Below are 22,250 nucleotides of genomic sequence, written 5' to 3' on the forward strand. Positions count from 1 at the left end.
GAATGCACCTCAAAGTGTGTACCGTCCGATGTAGAACCTTACTGCATGAAGAAGAAGTGAGAAAACAAACCTCAATAATTTGGTCCATTGTATGGACAAGAACACCAAAACACAAAACCAAAAAAGCAAAACTGTGATTCAGCAGTAGGCAAAGGTGCTGGCTCTGCAAGGGTCTGGGGAAAGGGAAAATGCAAACAGGGTGAAGGCAAATGCAAAGGAATATGTAGGTGCATTTAGTTAATTCTGGAAGTTGTCTGAATATCCAGCAGTGGCTGGTTAGCCTCAGATGTTGCCCAGGTGAGCTAGATAATGTTCAGTGCATTAGGAATCATAACGAGAGTAAAAGCTATCATTCATTGAGTATTTGCTAAACACTTGCATTACTAAACATTTGTCTTAATTAATTTCTTTATTCCCCACAAAAAAGATACTAGTACCTCCTGTTACAGATGAAGATACCAAGGTTCAAGGTCACAGACATGGCAGATCTGGAAGTGAAAATCAGGTCATTCTGAACTTCAACTCCGTGCTTGTAGCCATTCTGTCTTCAGAAAAGCAAACATAGACATACCGACTTCCTCTTTTTACTGACTACCCCGTGATGAAGGGAATTTCATTGTGGCCCTTTTCCACTCATTTCACTCCTTCAAGATCCCACTTAAACACCACTGCTTCTGGGAGAACCCCAGTCACAATCAATCCATCCCTCTCTGAGCTCCCCGAGCCCTTAGCTTGTACTTCCATTAGCGCGCTTAGCACTTTCTGTTTCGTGTTGGAGTTAATTGTGTCTGATCCTCCCTCCACTCTACACCCAGAGCAAGTTGTTTAGACTTTCATTATGGCACTTAGCGTCTAGCATTAACGCTAGCCAAGCCTGGATTTGTCTCCTTTTTTTTTTTTTCACATCTTTATTGGAGTATAATTGCTTTACAATGGTGTGTTGGTTTCTGCTTTATAACAAAGTGAATCAGTTATACATATACATATGTTCCCATATCTCTTCCCTCTTGCGTCTCCCTCCCTCCCACCCTCCCCATCCCACCCCTCCAGGCGGTCACAAAGCACCGAGCTGATCTCCCTGTGCTATGCGGCTGCTTCCCAATAGCTATCTACCTTACCTTTGGTAGTGTATACATGTCCATGACTCTCTCTCGCTTTGTCACAGCTCACCCTTCCCCCTCCCCATATCCTCAAGTCCATTCTCTAGTAGGTCTGTGTCTTTATTCCTGTCTTACCCCTAGGTTCTTCATGACATTTTTTTCCCCTTAAATTCCATATATATGTGTTAGCATACGGTATTTGTCTTTCTCTTTCTGACTTACTTCACTCTGTATGACAGACTCTAGGTCCATCCACCTCATTACAAATAGCTCAGTTTCGTGTCTTTTTATGGCTGAGTAATATTCCATTGTATACATGTGCCACATCTTTATCCATTCATCTGATGATGGACACTTAGGTTGTTTCCATCTCCTGGCTATTGTAAATAGAGCTGCAATGAACATTTTGGTACATGACACTTTTTGAATTATGGTTTTCTCAGGGTATATGCCCAGTAGTGGGATTGCTGGGTCATATGGTAGTTCTATTTGTAGTTTTTTAAGGAACCTCCATACTGTTCTCCATAGTGGCTGTACCAATTCACATTCCCACCAGCAGTGCAAGAGTGTTCCCTTTTCTCCACACCCTCTCCAGCGTTTATTCTTTCTAGATTTTTTTTTTTTTTTTTTTTTTTTGCGTTACGCAGGCCTCTCACTGTTGTGGCCTCTCCTGTTGCGGAGCACAGGCTCTGGACGCGCAGGCTCAGCGGCCATGGCTCACAGGCCCAGCCGCTCCGCGGCATGTGGGATCTTCCCGGACCGGGGCACAAACCCGCGTCCCCTGCATCGGCAGGCAGACTCTCAACCACTGCGCCACCAGGGAAGCCCTCTTTCTAGATTTTTTTGATGATGGCCATTCTGACTGGTGTGAGATGATATCTCATTGTAGTTTTGATTTGCATTTCTCTAATGATTAATGATGTTGAGCATTCTTTCATGTGTTTGTTGGCAGTCTGTATATCTTCTTTGGAGAAATGTCTATTTAGGTCTTCTGCCCATTTTTGGATTGGGTTGTTTGTTTTTTTGTTATTGAGCTGTATGAGCTGCTTATAAATTTTGGAGATTAATCCTTTGTCAGTTGCTTCATTTGCAAATATTTTCTCCCATTCTGAGGGTTGCCTTTTGGTCTTGTTTATGGTTTCCTTGCTGTGCAAAAGCTTTGAAGTTTCATTAGGTCCCATTTGTTTTTATTTCCATTTCTCTAGGAGGTGGGTCAAAAAGGATCTTGCTGTGATTTATGTCATAGAGTGTTCTGCCTATGTTTTCCTCTAAGAGTTTGATAGTTTCTGGCCTTTGTCTCCTGTCTTATACAATGAGCACAGGAGCTGTGTCTTAGGAACATTTCTGTGTGCCCGGCACTTAATAGAGCTTTGGAAACTGATGCTTTCTAAGTGAGGCTGGTCCACGCAGCTGGTTTCTTCATTCTGTCTAATCTGTCGACCCGTGACCCCTCCCCAGCTCTTTTCCTTGTGCCCTTGGTTAGGGTCACTGAGCAATGCCAGGCAGAGGTCAGGGACTCCTGTGTGGAGTATCTCTCAGATCACTGAGAAGGTGGGCGATTGCTTTTTCTCATGCCACTCTTGTTCCTCTGGCCCTCTCTCCTCCAGTGGAGACCTGTCCACGTAAGTATCATCAGAGTTCACTTTAGGGAAGGGATTGCTTGTTCTTTTCTCTTACTCTGGAGTTAGTGATTTCCTTCTTCCTGAGGAAGAAAGGCTCCGATCCCTGTGAAAAAATCTTTAGAGATCATTTTTCAAAGGAGGGTAGCTTCAAGGGCCACCTGGGACACTTAGGTCCATGCACTTATATTCACTCCCGGCTGGACATCTAGATGGCTAAGAGCACAGGGTTTGACGATGGACAGACTGGATTCAGTTCTCCACTCCCATCTCTTGGGCAAGTTAATTAGTACCTCTGAAACCTTTGCTTCCTCATCTGTATTATAGAAAGAATAACAATGCCCACCCAATGGGGCTGCTCAGAGAGTTAAATACATTGAAATTGTGTTCCTAGCACAGTTCCTGGCTACCACTGTGTCTGTTGCTACAGTTGCTATTGTCGCATTTTTGTTGGTGTTTTGTAAACAGCATCATCTGGTCGCTAAGAGAGATAAGAGCAACATGCAGCTGAAAATTTGACCTCTGCCGTTAGTAGGAGATGCAAAATCTCCTACTCACGTGTAGCGTCTAGTTGGGAGCCTAAGAATAGCTGTAGTTAAGTTTCTGCTTAAAAATAACTTGCATGTTTTTAGGCTTTCAGAATCGAAGGTGCTTTAAAGAGCATCTTTATCAATTGTGCCATTTTACAGAAAACAGAAGCTCAGAGAGGAGAAATGACATTTCCAGGGTCAATCAGCCATAAAACAGTCATACTGGGGCTCAAACTCAAGCCTTCTGACGCCAGTCCAGTGTATTTCCCACTGAGTATCCCTTGAACTACTGCCCTTTTCTTAGATTTAGCCATTGTGTACCCCTTCAGCATTCCCACCAGCTCCTATGATAACCTGGGCACCATCTGAAGATGCTGTTTTGCCCAGTATTGAGAGGATGACAGTAACACATCTTGCTACACAGACATTCCTGAGATGAGTCTATTTCTTTATGCAGATGAGCTTCCACTCCATTCTAACTGTCCCTTAGCATCACTCCTACAAAAGCTAATTCTGCTGAAACTAATGTGCTAATGTATATATTAGTCCCGAGGGTTAAGGGACTAGTCCTTGCGTTCAAATGCTGTGATTGAACTCAAATGCTGATGAGAATTGCACTGGCATTCTGGGTGGAGCTTCAGGAGTACAAAACATAAGGAAAATTGGCTAGATTTGTCTTCTTCCACATTGAGGGAGCACAGTCAAGGCCTAGCATAGCCGGTAGAGATGAGAAGAAGTGAGGCATTGGGTGTAAACCACCCAAGCTGCACCTCTGGGGAAGAGACCTCAGCCCCGACCCATCAGGTAGCACTTGCTCGTGGAACCCACTGGACATACACTCTACTGTAAACATGTGCCTAAATATACCTTGCCCTTTACCACCTCCAGACTTTTCTTCACACTGCTCCTTCTGCTTTCTTCTATTACTTAAGAGTATATAGGACTTTGTATCATTTAAACAGTATTTTTATATCCACCATTTTGCTGAATCATCATATGAGGCCATTGAGGCCAGGACTTAGCACTGCTATTTCACAGATAAGAAACTGGAGATCAGAGGCGTGAAAGGACTTGCCCAGGGCCATAAAACTCGTCTCTGCAGTCAGATCTCCTTCATTCTCCAGTCTCCAGGGTCAGTGGCTTTCCATATGTCAGGGTCAGTAGAGCCACCAGACTGATACTGGACTTGGGCACCAGGTCCCCTACCTGGGTTTGAATCCTGGCACTTGGCACTTTCTTGGTGGTCTGTTACTCTGGTAATCTCTGCCTTAGTTTCTTCATATGCGGAATGGGAATAATCCTAGTCTCAATCTCAAAAGACTGACAGCAATAAATTGGTTATTATGTGCAGAGTGCTTAGCAGTGCCTGGCACAAAAGACCTGCTCAGTATATGTTGCTATAGAAACTAAGCCGTGTCCTGTCTGAATTCCCTCCCTGCCAAGGCTCATCTGAAATGCCGTGAAGTGTGATTCTGACTTTTCGTAAATAGATGCAATTTCTGCCTCTTTTAGACCCTGCAATCATTTGTACTTTGCTCATAGCACACAGTATGTTCTGCTGTGCACTGGAGAGAACTGTAAGCTTGTTTTTCTCATCCTACTCTCCCCTCGCCTGTGAGCGCTGTGGTTCAGAGAGAGAGAGCTCCCATATAAGTACATCCCCTGTAGCCCCTGGTGTGATGCTTGATGCCAAAGAGGAAGAAGTTGGCAAATGCTGGTTACACTGAATTCAGTCAAACCTAGAATTCCAGTTCCCTTGAAGACCTAGAATGTTAGGGCTGGAAAGGCTCCTTAGAGATTAGCCAATCCTGCACTAATGCCAGATAACTGGGTTGCTGAGAGGGGAAGGATACTTGTCCTAAGTCACATAACATATTAGTGGCAGAAGTAGGTATAGAAACCAGAGTTTGTTACTGCCCGCAGCCCTGGGCTCCACCCAAAGCACTGGGCTGTGTCTCTCTCCATGGAATGGAGGAGAAAATAGCCATGTACTTGAATTAAAGAGGGATGGACAAGTGACAGCACACAGCTAAGCTTCGGGAGCAGAACTGCTCAAAGAGGAGGGATGTATTAGGGGTATGTATTCAGAAGCCTACTGAGGGTGAAGGATGTGAATAAACTGCACAGGCAATAAGGCAGTTTCTCTGAACTGACTTGGTATTTCTCTGCTGCACGAATGTTATCAGGAGCCCTGCAAAGGAGAACCTTCAGAGTTCAGTGTACTCAACGTTAAGCTTTAAATGGTTCTCTTCCTCTTTTAGAACATGTAATCTTAACTGGAGATCCTACACCTTGGCCTCCAGGGCACCTTCTTTGTGTTGGGATTTGTACATAGACGATGCTAAGATACAAAGATACACAGTCCCTGTACATCGAGGTCATTTCTTACAGTTCTCCAGGTGATTATCTAACCTGGTAGGGATGAGAAAGTTCAAGTCCTTCTCAGCCTGCGCCCCAGAGCCTCTTCTCCACAGACTACTGTCATGGTTTTCTCCCCTTGTTGAGGTTTCAGATAATGTTTAAAATGTAAAATGAATCAGAGAGAATTCTGCCCTGGTCGGCAGGAAAGTGTTTTGATTCCTGGTACTGTCAAATCTTGTCTTCCAAAGTAAGATGAGGTAAGTAAGTCTTCCGGTGATAAGTGATAAACTCCCCCATCATCTCTGATGTACATGCCGGGGGAGGTGGGGAGGAGGACCAGTGAGAAGCTGGTTTCTGATGGCTGTGGGTGGAGGTTTAGGGGAGCTCTATAAGCAGGCATAGCCCTGGGGTGGGGGACTGCTGAGGTTTACACCCCACTGGTTCAGATGATGAAACGCAAGGCTGCCCATAACCACCAAGTGAGCCTCTGAAAATGAGGTGGCATGTTGGTTTGCCAAGTCATGGTTAATGAGAGATGAGTGTTCACAACACAGGCTTCCTGGGGAGAAGTGTCCAGAGGGTAGACAGCTCTGACCTTGGGACTTTGGGGGAGGTCATCTTCTCCTTTTGATCTCTATGTCCAATGCATGGGCCACTTAAAAAATGGTTAATGTCAAGGATAAAAAGTGTTTATAAAAGTTCAATGTGAAGCTAATACAGGGAGAATTGAAAAAGACTTTTTGCAAAGGAAATTCATCCAGCAGTCATTTCCCACTACGGGCTGACTTGATGGTACCCATCAGATTCCTTCTGATTATTAGGACCAATTGTTCGTTGTGTTGCTGTTGTTGTCATTTCAATGCATACAGTGATTTAACAAATATACTGTGAAAATAATGTTTGATTACCCTTCAAAGAGCTCACCCACCACCCTCCTAATACCATAAACCATGTGTGAAGAAAACTGGCACTGACTTATTACGATCTTTGCCTTAAAGAGCCGCCTCCCTCAATCCCAAACTACTCCACAGATGAGCCATTAGGTATGTTGAATGCATACTTTTTGGGTGGCATTTGTAAATTTAAGTTTCCCCCGGGCATGATAGAACCAACTTGACACATTACTTGTGAACAGTACCATTTTCTATCATATTAACATCTTCCATGTTGATGGAAATAACAGAAGTAAAAATTGAAAAGTGAATTGGCCTACAAATTGTGAAGTTTAGTAGATTCATAAGATTGTTCTTTATTGTTGTTTGTTTTTCACAGTTACACTTAATCAGCATGTTCACTTTTTAAAGAAAACTTTAGGGACTTCCCTGGCGGTCCAGTGGTTAAGACTCTGCGCGTTCACTGCAGGCGGTGCAGGGTCAATCCCTGGTTGGGGAACTAAGATCCCGCATACTGCACAGTGTGGCCAAAAAATTAAAAAAAAAATTTTAATTAAAAAAAAATAAAGAAAACTTTATTCCCTTTCTCCCTGAATGCTCCATCAGCTCATAACATCCTGAGCTGTCACTGAAAACCTCCTGGTAATATATAATAGGCCCCCACTGATAGCCATAGAGCTATAAGTTCCTTGAGGTCAGAGACAGTCTTCCATGAATTAGAAATAGCTCTGCAGGTCTGTCCCTCTTTGTGCTGAGTCCTAGAGGCAGTATTCTGCAGTGCAGGGTCAGCAAATGCATGACACATACACTCCCCTCTTCTGTACCTAAGGCAGACATCACTAATTGATCATGGCATTCTTTCCAGTTGAGCCCTCAGAGTCCTCATCATCAGCATTCCTGGAAGCCCGTACCAATTTGTCAGGATTGACAGGCTTGATAAAACCTGTCTTCCAGCCTAACCTTAATGGTTAAAAGCAAGGGCTTTGGAAATGGACTGACCTGAATTCAAATCCCAACACAGGTTATGTGACCTGGAGTACAGTTGTCCAAGTGCCCTAAATCTCAGTTTTCTCCTAAAATGACCAATCCCTCTCATCCTTTGGAAGCCTAAATTTAGGCATTTCCTCCTCTGAGAAACCTCTGTTTGCATAAGACTGAGTGTAGCTGCCTCACCTAGGCCTCCGAAGACACCCTGAACTTGCACTTCATCCTCCATCTCGCTGGAACAGTAATGGGCTCATTTCTTCTGATTTTCCCCATTGGTGTGTGAGCTCCCTGAGGGCAGTTAGACTCTCACAGTTGTATTTTCAGAGCCTAGCATTTTCAGAGCCTCTCACAGTTGTATTTTCAGAGCCTGTTTACCTGGTACGGTAAACAGCTGAAAACAGGTAACACCACTAAAAATAAAAACACCACATAAAAATCACTTAGAACAGGGCTAGGGATATGATAAATGCTTTATAAGCATTAGTTGTTTTCATATTTATTGTTGTGTTCTATAACTTCGAGGCTCAGAGAAGAAAGCTTACCACAGAGCTAACTTTTAGACGTGTATGGTTTAATTTTGGATTGCTGTCACTCTTTGGCTGCAAGGGTACCAAGGGTATCTATACTTTCCGAATCTTCCAGGAGTTGCATTCCTTGAAACAGGGCCTTATTCTTCTTTCTCAGCTCTGTAAAACCTAACACGGGGCCGTATACACAAGAGGTCTATTTGAGATGTTTCGGGCTACACCTATCATGTTTGCTAACCCTGGTGTCCCCCAGCCCAACCTTGCCTATACTAGCCCTTTAGGGAACTATACTAGGTACTCTTCCAGGTTACTGGAACCCTGTCATTCTCTTTCGAGTACCCATAACAAACATATGAGCCCAGGAGGTCTGTCCTGGGATAATCCCTTAACGGCAGTGATTCTCAAACTTGAGCATGTAGTGTATCAGAATTCCCTGGAGAGCTTATTAAAATGCAGACTGCACTGCCCACCCCCAGAATTTCTGATTCAATAGGTCTGGGGTGGGGCTTGAAAATTTGCATTTCTAACATGTTCATGAATAATGCTCATGCTGCTGGTTCTGGACCATTCTTTAAGGATCACTGACTAATGGAATAAAGGAGATAAAGAAAGAATATCTTGCCTAGAGAAGAAACCTTAAGTTCTGTATATCAGCTTCCGGATTGGTGATGATCTCCATCTGAATCCTGCAAGCTGTATTTGCACCTGATTCTCATTAATGTCAAGGAAATTTACACATAAGTATCAGCTGTAGGACCTTGCCGAAGGATGAGAAAACAGAGGTTCTAAATTTTGCTGTTGGAGTTTGCAATTCTCCCTCTTAGTTGACAACTCATGAAACGACTTGATACTTTAATATCTCACAGTTAATATCCTACTTTTGCAGGATACTTTATGTTTTTCCAGAGTGCTCTCATCCATGTTATCACATTTGGTTTTATAATAACTGTTTACAAGCAGAGAGGTAGGCAGGAATTAGCATCTCTTTGAATGACTGGGCAGAGTAAACCAGGATCCCGAATCCTCGACTCTCTGCCAGGCCGGTTTCTGTGACACTGCATAGTCTATGGTGCAAGTGTAAGTTCTGCCTTTGAACTCCCTTCGTGTACCAAACCCTAATTTATTTCAGTTTGTTACAGACGTTTTGAGCTCGAAGATACCACAAGGAGATGTACCAATCAGAAGTTTCTTGGGCATTTGGAGATACAGATTCCATGGAGAACCTCAGGAAGGCTTTGGACTCTTTTCTAAAACAATACAGATGTATAAATATATGATACAGTTTACATATTGTTTCAGGTTGTACAAAGCCCTCTTAAAGTTGAGGGCCACCATGTTTCATGACTGAGAGGCACCGTTCCCAGTGAATTAACTGTAGCCCTGTCATATCCATCCGCAAACCATAGAGAAAGAACAGAGGCCACATAGTCACTGTTTTGGTTGGTTGGCTGGTTGTTCATGTGATTTTAAACAGATGAGCAAACTGAGATTCAAGAACCTGAGTGATTATTTTTCAGGTACCACAGTAAAATAAAGGCAGAACTAGAGTGGAAACTAGGACTTCCAGAGGCAATGAGGTATTGTGGAAGAGGACAGGCTTTGGAATCAGGGAACCTTTCCATCTCAGCTTATACTGTTTACTGGCTGTTAAGACCTACTTAACCTCTCCAAGATTTCATTTCACCATTTTACAAATAGGAATCAGAAAATCAAATAATGTTTAAAAACTGTTTTCTGATAGGGTGCTTTTAGTCTAAGGATTAAATGAAAGAGAATATGTCAAGTGCTGACACATGTTGTGGCACCCAGTAATCACGAATTCCCATCTCCCAGGCTGTCTTCTCAGCTCAAGTTCAAGTGTAACAATTGGATAAATTTTCCTATCTCTCAGGACAGGTAGATACTACCTCAGGTTGACCAGAGACTGTACACCCTCAGGTCCTCTGGATCATATAAACCTATATATGATGTCATTACTTATGACTCTGCTCAGGTGCCCTGACATTCCTCTACGTGCTTGCACCATTGTCCCACGTAGAATCTCAAGGATATTTGTCCCCCATCTAAGCATGGGTGCAAAAATAGAAAAGTCTCACCAAAGGGGAAGAAAGCCCAGACTACCATAGTGTCTAGTTATTCCAACATTTTTCAGTGCTTATTTCAGCTTGTGCAAGATTCATTCTTCCCACTGCAAAAGAACCACATTATACTTCCTAACCTACAGCGGGTAATGATTTTCACCCTGATTTTTCATTCTGTATTTGCATCGAATTCGCATTTAAAGTGCAGCAGAATTTATAGGTCACTTCACTGTATACATTTCCTTGTGTCTTATAATACATTAAAAAACAAGATCCTTGTTTTAGCTTATTACTAAACCCTAGAATGCCAGGAATGGAAGGACCTATAGAGGCTTTATCTAACTCCCTTATATGACAGGCAAGGCGTGGATGCTCTGGGGTGGGGGAATGTTGTCCTCAATCGCACAGTAAGGGTGTCAGCCGCAGAAACTACACTTGAACTTATGTTTCCTGACTCCAAGTTCTGCATTCTCACCATTTTTTTCCTGGTTTCTTGACTCTCCATTGAGCATTCTCACCATGTTTTTCCTGACCTGCCAAAGATTTTAAGATGCTCAAAAGACCAAGCAGTTGTATAACATTTTCCTACTCTTAATTTCCTCCTACTCTCACTTTTTTCCTAAAAAAAGTTTGGTGGACAGTGGGATGAAAATACACATTCCTTTCTCCATTTCAAATAAATGACTGGTCCTGGTTCTGCCTGCTGCTATCATAAGTGTCCCATTATGCTCACTCTCACCCATACCTTCCATAGGATGTGGGCAGCAAATCATCTTACTCCCCAGTACCACGAGCTACGCCACTGCCTGATTACCTCTCCTGTCTCTCAGCAGACACAGAGCCCACCTTCTTGGACTTCTTGAAGTTCCTTTATAGAGGAGCTCTTTCCCCAGGGAAAATGCCCTAACTCACTATTTAGAAGACTCCTCAACGCTAAATGACTGGCATGATGGAATACGATAACCAAAGCATTCCAATGACTGAAGTACAAGGATGAGTTTGGGGGTTCCTGATCTATCTCAAGACTCCATTCTCATTTTGTCTAATGACCTATAGGTACCACGGCCCCATCCCCATGGAATCTTGGGGAAAATATGCATCTTTAATGAGATATTTCCTTTCGTTAAATAAGTTAAAAAGAGAGAAAACAGTTTATACCAAACTGGATTTCTGACCATAGTCCTACCAAGCTATTAAAACCTGCCCCTGGCCTGAGTGAGGTCATGGCCGTGTGATATCTAAGTCTGCACAGAGAGACAGCTGCGTGAACTTTATGAGGTCATTATTCTGAAATTCCTCCATTATTAGCATTGTCAGGAAGTGGCATCTTTGAGAAAGCAGTAAACAAATTTATCTTGTAAGTAGCTAAATAATTTTACGTATTTTCAAGAGAAAAACCTCCTAATAGGTTCTATGCATGTCCCAACATTTGTAAAAAGAGCTTAATATACACAGCTTCAGCTTGGCCAATGTGGTAGTGTTGCAGATGGTAAATATTTTCAGAGCAAGGTTCTGTTTTTTATAATTTTTTGTATTCTGAATTTCCTGGAATGGAACCCGGTACATAGTAGACATATGGTAACTGGTTGTTGATTAATAATTGTGACCAGTGGTGTACATGATAACTCCTGTAAGGTCTCCTAAGGTCATAGGGTGTTTTATTTGTTTTTGTTTGTTTTGGTTCCCAGACAGCTTCATACTTGGTGAGACTGTAGTCTCTACTGGACCTTCCCGTCGTGTCAGCTGTCACTCCTCCCTCTGTCAGCAGTCACTCCTCCCTCTGTCAGCAGCCAGTGCCTGCTCCTCCAATCTACCCTCACCTGCTGTTTTTCTTATCTGACATCTGTTGTTAACAAGCTCAATAACCAAGCCTGTTAAATCACTCACCTGACATTTATACAGTTTTACAATCAACATGCATTTCCCTGCAGGGTGTAAGAATAATGGTAATTCCTTCATCTGCATTTGTATACCAGAAGTTTTCCAAAATTTCAAGGTTGCTTAAAAGTCTGAAAGCTGGTTAAATGAGGACATACATAGGTTAAAATGCAGACTACCCCCACAGGTTATAATATGCTTAACTAGAAAGTTTGTACTCTTGATTCCATCTAGCAAACCCTGCATCCTAGCCTCGCAGAGATTTCTAGTCCATCCCCTTCTGCTCTTGCCGAAGTGACACAATTAAGGCAAATTTCAAACCAAACAGGTCGTCTCTGGGAAAAAAACCAGTACACAAGAAATCAAATAATCCTATGTTATCCCCCAGTTATTACTACATCCAACCTGCACATAAGCCCAGACTCTTTTGATAATCATAATAGGATGTGGGCATTTAAGTTGAAGGATCAGTTTGAAAAAAAAATCACAGTGGCCAAAAACATGGGGTGCATGTGAGGGTTTTTGGGGTGGGGGGAAGAGAGCAGTAGGTAGGTAGTGCTGCCAGCCATTTAGGGTGGTAGGAGCATCACAAGGACTTAAGGGGAAGAAGACAGGAGGGAGGGTAAACTCAAATAATAGATGTAAAGAGAAGGATAAGCAGTTTTAATGGGCCATGGAGACCTACTGTAGTATGAGATGAGATGAATGAACTACTCTGGAGTATACTTTAGTTGGCTACTTCTATAAGGTCTTACGGACTGAAAGTGGGTATTTCAATGAAGATCAATGGCAAGAGACCAATTAAGGGATCACCTATACCAGCACACCTGCTCTCCCTAATCCCAGTCACAAGGACCAAATCACATCTTTTCACATTTCTACTTGGGCAACCTTAGGAAAAGACTAGATGGCTAGACATAGAGCCCAAACGGGTATCATACTTCTAGACAAAAAGATGTCTAATGACACACCACTCTTCTCCAGAAAGAATAAGAGACAGCAGCCCACATTCCCAGGGAATCATTTCCTGGGAACAAAATGGCAGCCACCGTACAGAGCTTCGCCTATATGTTTAGTGGAAAAGACACACGCATTGGATTCAGGCACGTACACTGGACTCTTCATTTTGACATTTAGCTCTTAAAAACAGGAATGGAGCATGGTTTCACCAGCTCTCTCATTTTCTGAGCATTCTATACCTTGGTTCAGAGGAAACTCTCTCTTAGCATGAAATATCTATAGCCTTTTTTGCCAATGCCATGAATTGTCTTTATACCCTAGGGCAGGATGTTTCTCCATATCTCTGTACTTCTCCTCAGAAGTGCACTTCTGCATAGAATGCCTTACTCTCCCAACTTTGCCTAATAATAATACTGGAAGACAAGTAGCAGCAGTAGCAGCAGCAGTGGCTCTGACAAACATTTGAATACTTACAAAGAACAGAGCACTCAGCTGAGTTCCTAATGTACTACTTCATTTTGATTTCCCAACAGTCTAATTTTTGTCATCTCAGTGGTATAGCTGAGAAAATTGGGGCTCAGAGAGAATAACTTTCCTGGGTTCACATAGTCCAAACGTCCAGACAGGAGTCTTAATGACCACGTTGCCCCCCAATCCAACTTTAGAACATTTTTTTCTAAATGATATATATATTTTTAGAACAGTACTTTTCTCCATATGGATTTTAACCTTGGGGGTGGGGGAAGAAGGAACAGAGGGTTGTCTGCAGGACCTGAAGCCTTACCCAGTGGTATCTGATGGTGTCTCACAAAGTCCACCAGCTCCAGGGATCCTCCCTCAGGGGATCTGAGAAATGTCTCATGCCCGATTCTATCAGGATGCAGATCCAGGGGTACTTAGGTTTCTTTATTTTATTTAATTTTATTTATTTAATTTTTTTTGCTCTGGAATCTCTATAAGATGTAATGGCAACTTCAGATTTGCTTTCTCAGCTTCTAAAAGAGGTTCTAAGAAGTCTTGTCCTATGGTAGGGTCTCCACCAAGGTCTAGTCCAAGAACTGCATCCTCAGTAGAAAGGAAGAACTCTTCAGCAAGTTTAACAGTCTCCTTAGCTACTGAAGGGCCACCTCTTCTGTTGATTGCTATCAAATACCTAACGTCAGTGTCTGCATTTTCTTTTTCAGACTGTTTTATACTCTCAAGTACAGATTCCACATAAGTCTTTTTAGTCATTCCTTATAGCATTTTCTCTTCTGGGTATGCTCCTTAGTTTCAGGCACGTGACACCATCATCTGTGAATTCTTTAATAACATCTTTTGTAGCCATGAAAATATCTTCAGGGCTAGTAGTAAACTGATGAATAATTTGAAACATCTGGAAGCATTCTTCAAAAGTTCTTTTCTTTCTCTTGTTAATCATAGTCATCTCATCATGGGTTTTAAGACCTGGCTTCTTGGCTCTTAATTTCTTCACGGCTTTGGAACTAATGGATCCATTCAAGTGGACATGAAGTTACATTTTAGGTCATTCCAAGTAAAAGGTTGTCTTCTAGTGCCGTTGTTCTTCTTCTGATTCCATCATAATTTAGCAGAATGGGTCTCTCTTCAAACACTTCCATTCTTGGTATACACAATACAGTGTATTTCAGTCAGTAGGTTTTGTGGTCTTGAATCCTTCGGATTGCTTGTGCTCATTTTGATAAGACTAAGTGTTTATGCAGCTCTGGGCTCAGCTTCACCACCATGGTAGACTTCCGCCTTGAGTCTCTCCTGGTCTTGGCCCTTGCAGCCCTGAGCATAGGGCAGGGGCAGTACTGAGCACCAGTGACAGTCGCACCCTCAGCAAGAGTTCCCTGTCTGCGAGCAGGTACATGTAGGACCCCTCCGCCATGTTGACATTTCCGGGATCACGTGGTACACTGCTCATCCCCTGAGGCCGTTACATCCACACATGCGCAGTGTAGCACTGAGTAAGCATCTTACCCAACTTTTCAGCAGTTCTTCGTCTTGGAGCTTCAGTTAATGCCCCCAAATGTACTACTTCCTTTGAATTCTGCTGTATATTAGTTGGATCCATATACGGCACTTTCTACCTAAAATTAATTTATTCCATAAATATTTATGAAATGACACACTGTACGTCAGGCACTGTACTGGACCTGGAAGGATAAAATATTATCCTGGAAGAACTTGAAGACTAGTAGGTGGGAAACACAAATGATAAGAATGTGGGGTGAGAAGTATTATGATGAGGGGTCATGGAGAAGGGGCTAACTAACCCAACTGTGTAGTGTTTGAGAAGCCTTCCAGGAAGAAGTGTCACCGAATCTGGGATTTACACAACAAATAGGATTGTGGCAGGTGAAGAATGGAAATGTATTTCGGACCCAGGTCAGCAGCATATGTAGACCTGGAGAGGCTGAGTGGTGTTACTTGCAGTGCTCCCTCCGTCCCTGCCCCCACCCTCTAATACTGCAAACTCTTGTAGTACCAACATGCCTCTCACCCATAGATGATCTTGAAATAATCGGATGAATACATTTGGCATAGTTGATACCAGAGTCAAACAGACCTGAGTTTCTATCCTGGCTCCACCAGTTCCTGACTTTGCGGCTGTGGTCAAGGACATAGCATCTCTAAACCTCAGTTGCTACATCTGCAAATGGAGACTAGTAGTAGTGCCATCACTTTAAGTATGTTACAAGTATGAAAATGACCTAATAATATATAAAGGGACATAGCACAGCACCTAGACAAAGCAAATCCCCAAGATGGTGGCTTTCATTGATAGTGGTAGTTGTTACCAGGTCCACTAGACTAGGACCTCTCCATGAAAAGGAATCTGACTTATTTTTGTTTGTGTTCTTCATTGCGCCTTGAGCTGCATAGACTTGATGACAGGTACTTAGTACCTGCTGATGGATTTGTTGATGTGCATTTTCCATTAATTTGTTAAACAAATATTTATTGAGTACTTACTACGTGCCAGGCACTGTTTCACATGCTGTGGATACAGCCGCAAACAAGGCACCCTCCTGGAGCTTTCATCCTAGAATTCTGACCAGCACTTTTATACAATTGATGGTTGCTTATACTTTAGAATCAGGTTTGGAAAGTATCATCCAAAGCATGAGAATTACCTAAATTGTTAGTGATAATAACTGTAAATCCACTTGATGTTTCTGGAGAACCTGATTCCTTATCTTAAGTCCTCTTCAATGGTTCAGTATTTTTCCACCTGCCACTAGGTCCTGCCTGAGTCTAAAACGATGATTTCCACTTCACTCCACAATCTACATCACAGGGTCCCTCTCATAGCCCTTATCAGCAACAGACCAATTTGTCAATTTGCTTCTCTTTGTTTTTACTGCATTCTGCTGGTACCCGAGAGGCTCTCTGTTTCCATTAGAAAGAGGAGTGGATTATCAATCAAGCAATTTAAGTTTTAACCTCAGTTTTGCCGCTATCAATTTGGATAACTTTTTCATTTACTCCTTCAGTGAATATTAAAGGAGCACTTCATAGAGACACAGCATGGCCTGGTTGAGCGTTCAGGCTTTGGGGTCAGAATGCCTGGGTTAGAAACTCGCTCTGCTACTTTCTGGCCATGTAATAGTGGGTGGGTGACTTGACCACTCATACCCTCCTCCTAGGATAGTTGTAAGTATTAAATGAGGTAATACATGTAAAAATCTTAGAACAGTGTCTCTGAAACTTGCAAGTTCTCCATAAATGTTAGACACTATTATTACTTTCTTGTTAATGTCTGTTGTAACTATCAAATGCCAGGCACTGTATATGGCAGTGAAGAAATAGTGGGGGTGGGGTGGGGTGGAAGGGACATGGTGTGTGTCCCTAGAGATCTTGCTCTCTGATAGGCGAAGAGACATTAAACAACTAAATACATAATTACAAATTTGATGAGTGCCAGGAAGGTGGTCTAACGAGTACCATGTGAGTTGAGACTTAAAGAATAAATAGAAGGTCAAGTGGTGAAGAAGAGGTGTGTGCCTATGTGTGAAAGCCTGTGTAGGAAGAAAGAAAAGCATGTGTAAAGGCCCCGAGGCAGGGACTGAAGGGTATGTGTGGTTACAGTGTGGAGACTGAGGTGGGGATGTGGCTGACACAGAGGGCAGGGTCCAAGCCATGCAGTGCTGGGTGATGCCTGTGGAGCTTGGAAGTTTTCCTGAAGGCAAGGGAAAGCCATTGATGGCACACGGCTTCCTTTCTAGCGCACAGATTTCTCAAAACTAAAGTGAGAGCACTGTATTAAAAAGCTTCTTAAGCCTCTTTGACACTGAAGAATAGGAGATTCTATAGTGACTACCAAAAATAGAGGCAGTTTCTGGGAAAAGTAGAAAGAAAATAAAGAAGTAAGGAGGGCGTGAAGGAGGAAGAAGGGGAGATAAGAAAGGAGGAAAGAAGCAAATGACTAAAACTTGAGTGGAGACATGAAGTCTGGAAATGAACTGTTGAATATTCAATACAGATACAGACTCAGTACATATTACATCTACGGGTGTGTAGGTGTGTTTGACTTATGCACGTATTTGTACGTTCACTGATTTGGCAGGAAAGCAAACCGGGGGAGTCTTTCCATGGAAGACAAATAAAGACTAATGGGCTGGAAAAGTTGGAAAGGGGGGAAAATGCTGTGTCAATCATTCTGGGTAAATGCATGATTGCTGGATATAATGATGCTTCTGGAACAGCTCCTGCTGGAAAGCTGGTGCTCAGGAATTGAAATGCTGGCTGCGTCATGGTTCAGTGGCTCCTTTCAGGAGCTGCACAGTGGAAGTCAAACAGAACTGCGTTAGAAAAGGAGTGGTTGAGAAAGGACTCTCTGGAACCGAAAGTTTTATTGGAAAATGGAAAAGAAAAAGGAGTTTAGTCCAAAAGAAGGACTGACTCCAAGAATTCTAATTTGTTCCAGACTTCAGGAGCCCAAAGGCGCTTGAACACTTCTTGCCTTGATGTTTAGATGTGGCGGTGAAAAGAGGCACGCAAAGCAGTGAAAATCGAAAAGTGTTCTCTGGGCCCAGATTTTTCATTTCCAGCTGAGTAGGGTCGACATTTAAGGATTTTTGAAGGGGAAACGCGCACCAGTTCGACTCTGCAAATGCTTTATAAAGCTAATACCACCTCTGGCTCTCAGTACTTGCTGTTGCTTTGGTCATGTGTGGTTGGGTATCTTTCGACTCTTGTAGCAAATGCTAGGAAAAATACTGATTTAAGTTACCCCAGTGCAATGGGAAGTAAAAGGAGCCCCTTCTGGTTGATGAAAAGTTCTTCTCTGATAAGGAAATATCCACTAGCAATGTGTCATATTCTCTTAACTACTTCCTGGTTTGCCAGTGCTTCAATTAGCATATGCCTGATTTGAGTTAATCATGGCAGCTGCCACTTAATGGGCATTTACAGTATGTTTTAGGTACTGAGCACACATTATCTCACTGAATCTTCACAATACTTTATTAAGACAGATTCTTACATTCCCATTTACACACAAGGAAACAGAGGCTCAGAGAGGTTAAGGAATGTTGCTGGGATTGATACGCAGATCTGATGCCAAGCCCATACTCCCTCTGAGCCCGTATTTTCTTATCCGTAAAGTGGGGGTGGTTAATAATAGGATCTTTAAATTCTCGTGTTCCCAGATCTCCCTGAGTGAGACTGCAGATTCAGCAAGTTCACTGGTATTTCTGTTTTTCTCACCATGGAGCCCTCTCTCCGCATCCATTCTCGGTGTTCCAATGCATTCAAAGACTTACTCCTATCAGACCTTGTTCTGGGATCACTCATCCCCACTAAGGGGATGGTAGATAACAGGAATCAACATTTAGCAATAATCCTTTGCTTTTCTGCTGCTGGCAGTCAAGGGCTTATACTCTCCCATTTCAGACCACCCAACGTCATTGGGAGGCAGACAAGGTGAGCATTCTCTCAGGTTGCAAATGAGAAACTAGGGCTCCTATAGGGAAAGTGAGTCAGCCAAAGCCACATAGTGAGTTAAAAGCAGCATCAGGACTACAAGCTCACATCTCCGAAGTCCTGGACTGTCACCTTTTCCAGCAAAGGTGAGTTCCAAGCTCAGGGGCCAGGCAGGAAGCATAAATGAACAAATGGACAGGTGAGAGAGCACTTTTCCCCCTGCCAGCGGTCACTTAGCTTTAGCCAGAATTCACCAAATGAGGAGCAGGTCCAGATCTTTTTTATTCTTTTTTTAAGAAAAACTTTACAGAGAATCTGGATTTTAATGTGCCATGCCATGATTTTGTAAAAGCTGCCTCAAATTTTATTTCAAATCTTTGTGAGAGCCAGCCATCACACATCTGTAAGCTAGAGCAACTACTGGGCGCTTTTCTGCTTCTGTCTCACACTGAAGAAATGAGGGTTTGCATATGGATGCAGAGGGATCTAGCTGACAGCCCTTTCAGCCACAGGAATGCCTATTCCATGGGAGAGCCAAACCTCAATCAAGAAAACCTCAGAGAACAGTGAAGATTTTGGGTCCCAAACAAAAGAGGGTCAGACAGAGACACTCCAGATCCCAGGAGCTGAGAAGATTGTACCTGCAGTATTATAGTCACCCAGCTCTCCAGAGAAAAAGAAAAAGTAGCATCTCCCAATTTTCACGATGTAAATATTCCCACCACAGCCAACAGCTGCTGACAGTTTAACAACCAGTTTGCAAAATTCGTGAATATTTAACAGTTGGCTCCAGATATTTAATAATTGGTACGCCAGAGTCCAGGGGTTCCAGAATGGTTGCATATCATAATCACCAGTGAGCTTTAAAAAAATTCAGCTTCCCAGGCCTTGCCAGATCTACTAAATCAGACTCTCTATGGGTGGATCCTAGGAAGTTGTGTTTTCAAAGAGCTTTCTGAAAGGAGCAGCAAGATTTGGAAATCCCCAGTGTAATCCCCATATCCAGCTAGGAAAGAAATAGTCTTGTGAAGACAGCCTGTTTAGAACATTCAATGCAAGAGTATAGTACAGAGGTAAGAAACCCAGGGCTCTGAGAGAGAAAAGATAAGCATGTTAAATATTGTTAAGTAATTAAAATAATAAAACAAATTTAATTATAAATAGCAGTTTTTGAGACCAGTCACTGTTCTAGGTACTTTACATGCATTATTTTTTTAATCTTCACCCTATGAGATAAGTATAACTATTCTTTCTATTTTATATATGGGAAAAGTACAACACAGAGAAATTAAATAACATGACTGAAGTCACATTGTTAGTATACAGGAGAGCTGGCATTGGAATCCAGGCAGCCTGGTTCTGGAAACTACACTCTCAACCAAAATTAGGGAAAGTACCTTCTTCCTGAAAGTAGAGATTATTTTGCATAGAGTAGCTGTACTCAGAAAATTTTCATCAAATTAGACTGAGCAAAAGACAAGAGTTCATCCCCCCCCGCCCCACCCCGGTACGTGGGCCTCCCACTGTTGTGGCCTCTCCTGCTGTGGAGCACAGGCTCCGGACGCGCAGGCCCAGCGGCCATGGCCCACGGGCCCAGACGCTCCACGGCCTGTGGGATCCTCCCAGACCGGGGCACGAACCCGTGTCCCCTGCATCGGCAGGCGGACTCTCAACTCCTGCGCCACCAGGGAAGCCCAGGAGTTCATTTTTTAAAAAGATCACACCCTTCTGTATTTCCCAGGGTATCTGGAAATCTTTGTAAGCTATTATTCCATTTTAGTGACCCTTTGACAAAGTCTATTCTGAAGCCACTAGTCCTTGAGCAGATATATTTCCTGATTACTGAACAGAAAGAGTTGAATCTTCTATCTCATTTTTTGTGTGGTTTTGTTTTCACTCTACTTGGCACCCTAATAGCATTAACACTCCTTATACTGACTCTGGAAGTGCACTCCACACCCTGTGGGAGCTATACACCATCTGTTTCTAAGTCATCCTGCCTTCAGTCTTCCATTTAACACTGTCCTGGTCTCACATCATGACTGAGGCTAGAAACCAGCTTTTAGTGCAGATGTTCTGCTGCACAGGGCAGTCTGGCAGTCTATCCTCACAGGGCAAGCCTGGGACCATTAAACATTCCAGATCTTACAGGCACATGGAGAGGAGAATGACAGCAACCCTGTAAAACCTTTAGGCTCTTTCCCAACAAAATGATAAAAAACCTAACCTTTATTTACCAAGTATATAAAGCCAAATTTAGAAGAAATAAACCCAGGAAGGTCAAATAGTGCCTATTGGAATGTTTATCTTTTGTTTTGTTTTAGAAAGAATTTAAGGCAAGAGTCTCAATCCCAAATGCCAACAGGACTGGACTGATGTAAATGAGAAGTGACCAGCTGGACACTGTGGTGACTGGGAAAATGCATGCCTCATCTAAAGGGGGAAACCACTGCCTAGGGTCAGCCTGTTGTGGACAGGTCTGTGAATTTTTTAAGAGAAGGCACAGGACTTTCACTTGTGTTAATGAGAAACTATATAATTTGGACCAATGAGGACAAACAGAAAAACTGGACAAAGTACTTAAAATCTGCTTGAAGATGTAGAGAGCTAGCAAGAGAGTGAAGAACTGTAGAGCCAGGATCTGGGGCTGGAGGAAAGTCAGTGAGTAAGCCATGTGTTTGGAGCTACTTCTGCCCTGGAGACATTCACCAGTTCCGCTGCAAGCAGCTAAACTCCAGAGGAGTCAGGAATAAGAAGGTGGGGATTGGAGTTCAGGACCAAAAAGTGGTGGCAGTGGAATGAGGCTGTTAAACAATGATCACTTTGAGTTGAAACCCAGGAGAACTGCCCAACAGGAGGGAGAATGAACCTGGAAATAGGTGCTTGTAGGGACTGCAGTTCAGATTCAAATCATCCCAATCTCTGAAATTGTATTAAAATGAAAGTGGATTGCTATCAGTAAGGCAAACATATATTCATTAGGGAAAAAGATAACATAACCCTATGTCTCAAATTATTTCTACAAAAAATTCTGCAATACAATGTCCAGCACACAGTAAAAAACAACCAGTTACACCAGAAGATAAAACAACATAGATAAAAATGAACAGGAAAGAAGAGAAAATAGGGAGATACTCACAGGGGCTCAAGATATTAGAGCAATCAGACATATGTTTTATTATCAACTATGTTTACTACCTTCCGGGGGTAAAATACAAGATTGATAATTTCAGCAGACTACTGAAAATCATGCAAAATAATCAAGAGAAAATTCCAAATGTTAAAAGTACAAAACTGACATCAAGAATTTTACATCAAGAAAAGAATCTCTTTTCTTTTTTTTAAATTTTTTTAATTTTACTTATTTATTTTTGCTGTGTTGG

At 42.6% G+C, this 22,250-nt stretch overlaps 1 protein-coding gene and 1 pseudogene across 5 annotated transcripts in view; both read right to left on the minus strand.

Moving 5' to 3' along the window:
• Positions 1–22,250, minus strand: part of GRIA1 (glutamate ionotropic receptor AMPA type subunit 1) — a 306,659-nt gene that overhangs the window by 163,371 nt on the left and 121,038 nt on the right. The gene's annotated exons all lie outside the window — the stretch shown is intronic.
• On the minus strand, positions 12,242–14,518 carry LOC105748588 (adenosine deaminase-like protein; annotated as a pseudogene).

This window comes from Orcinus orca, chromosome 3 (assembly GCF_937001465.1).
Source record: "Orcinus orca chromosome 3, mOrcOrc1.1, whole genome shotgun sequence".
Lineage (NCBI taxonomy): Eukaryota > Metazoa > Chordata > Mammalia > Artiodactyla > Delphinidae > Orcinus > Orcinus orca.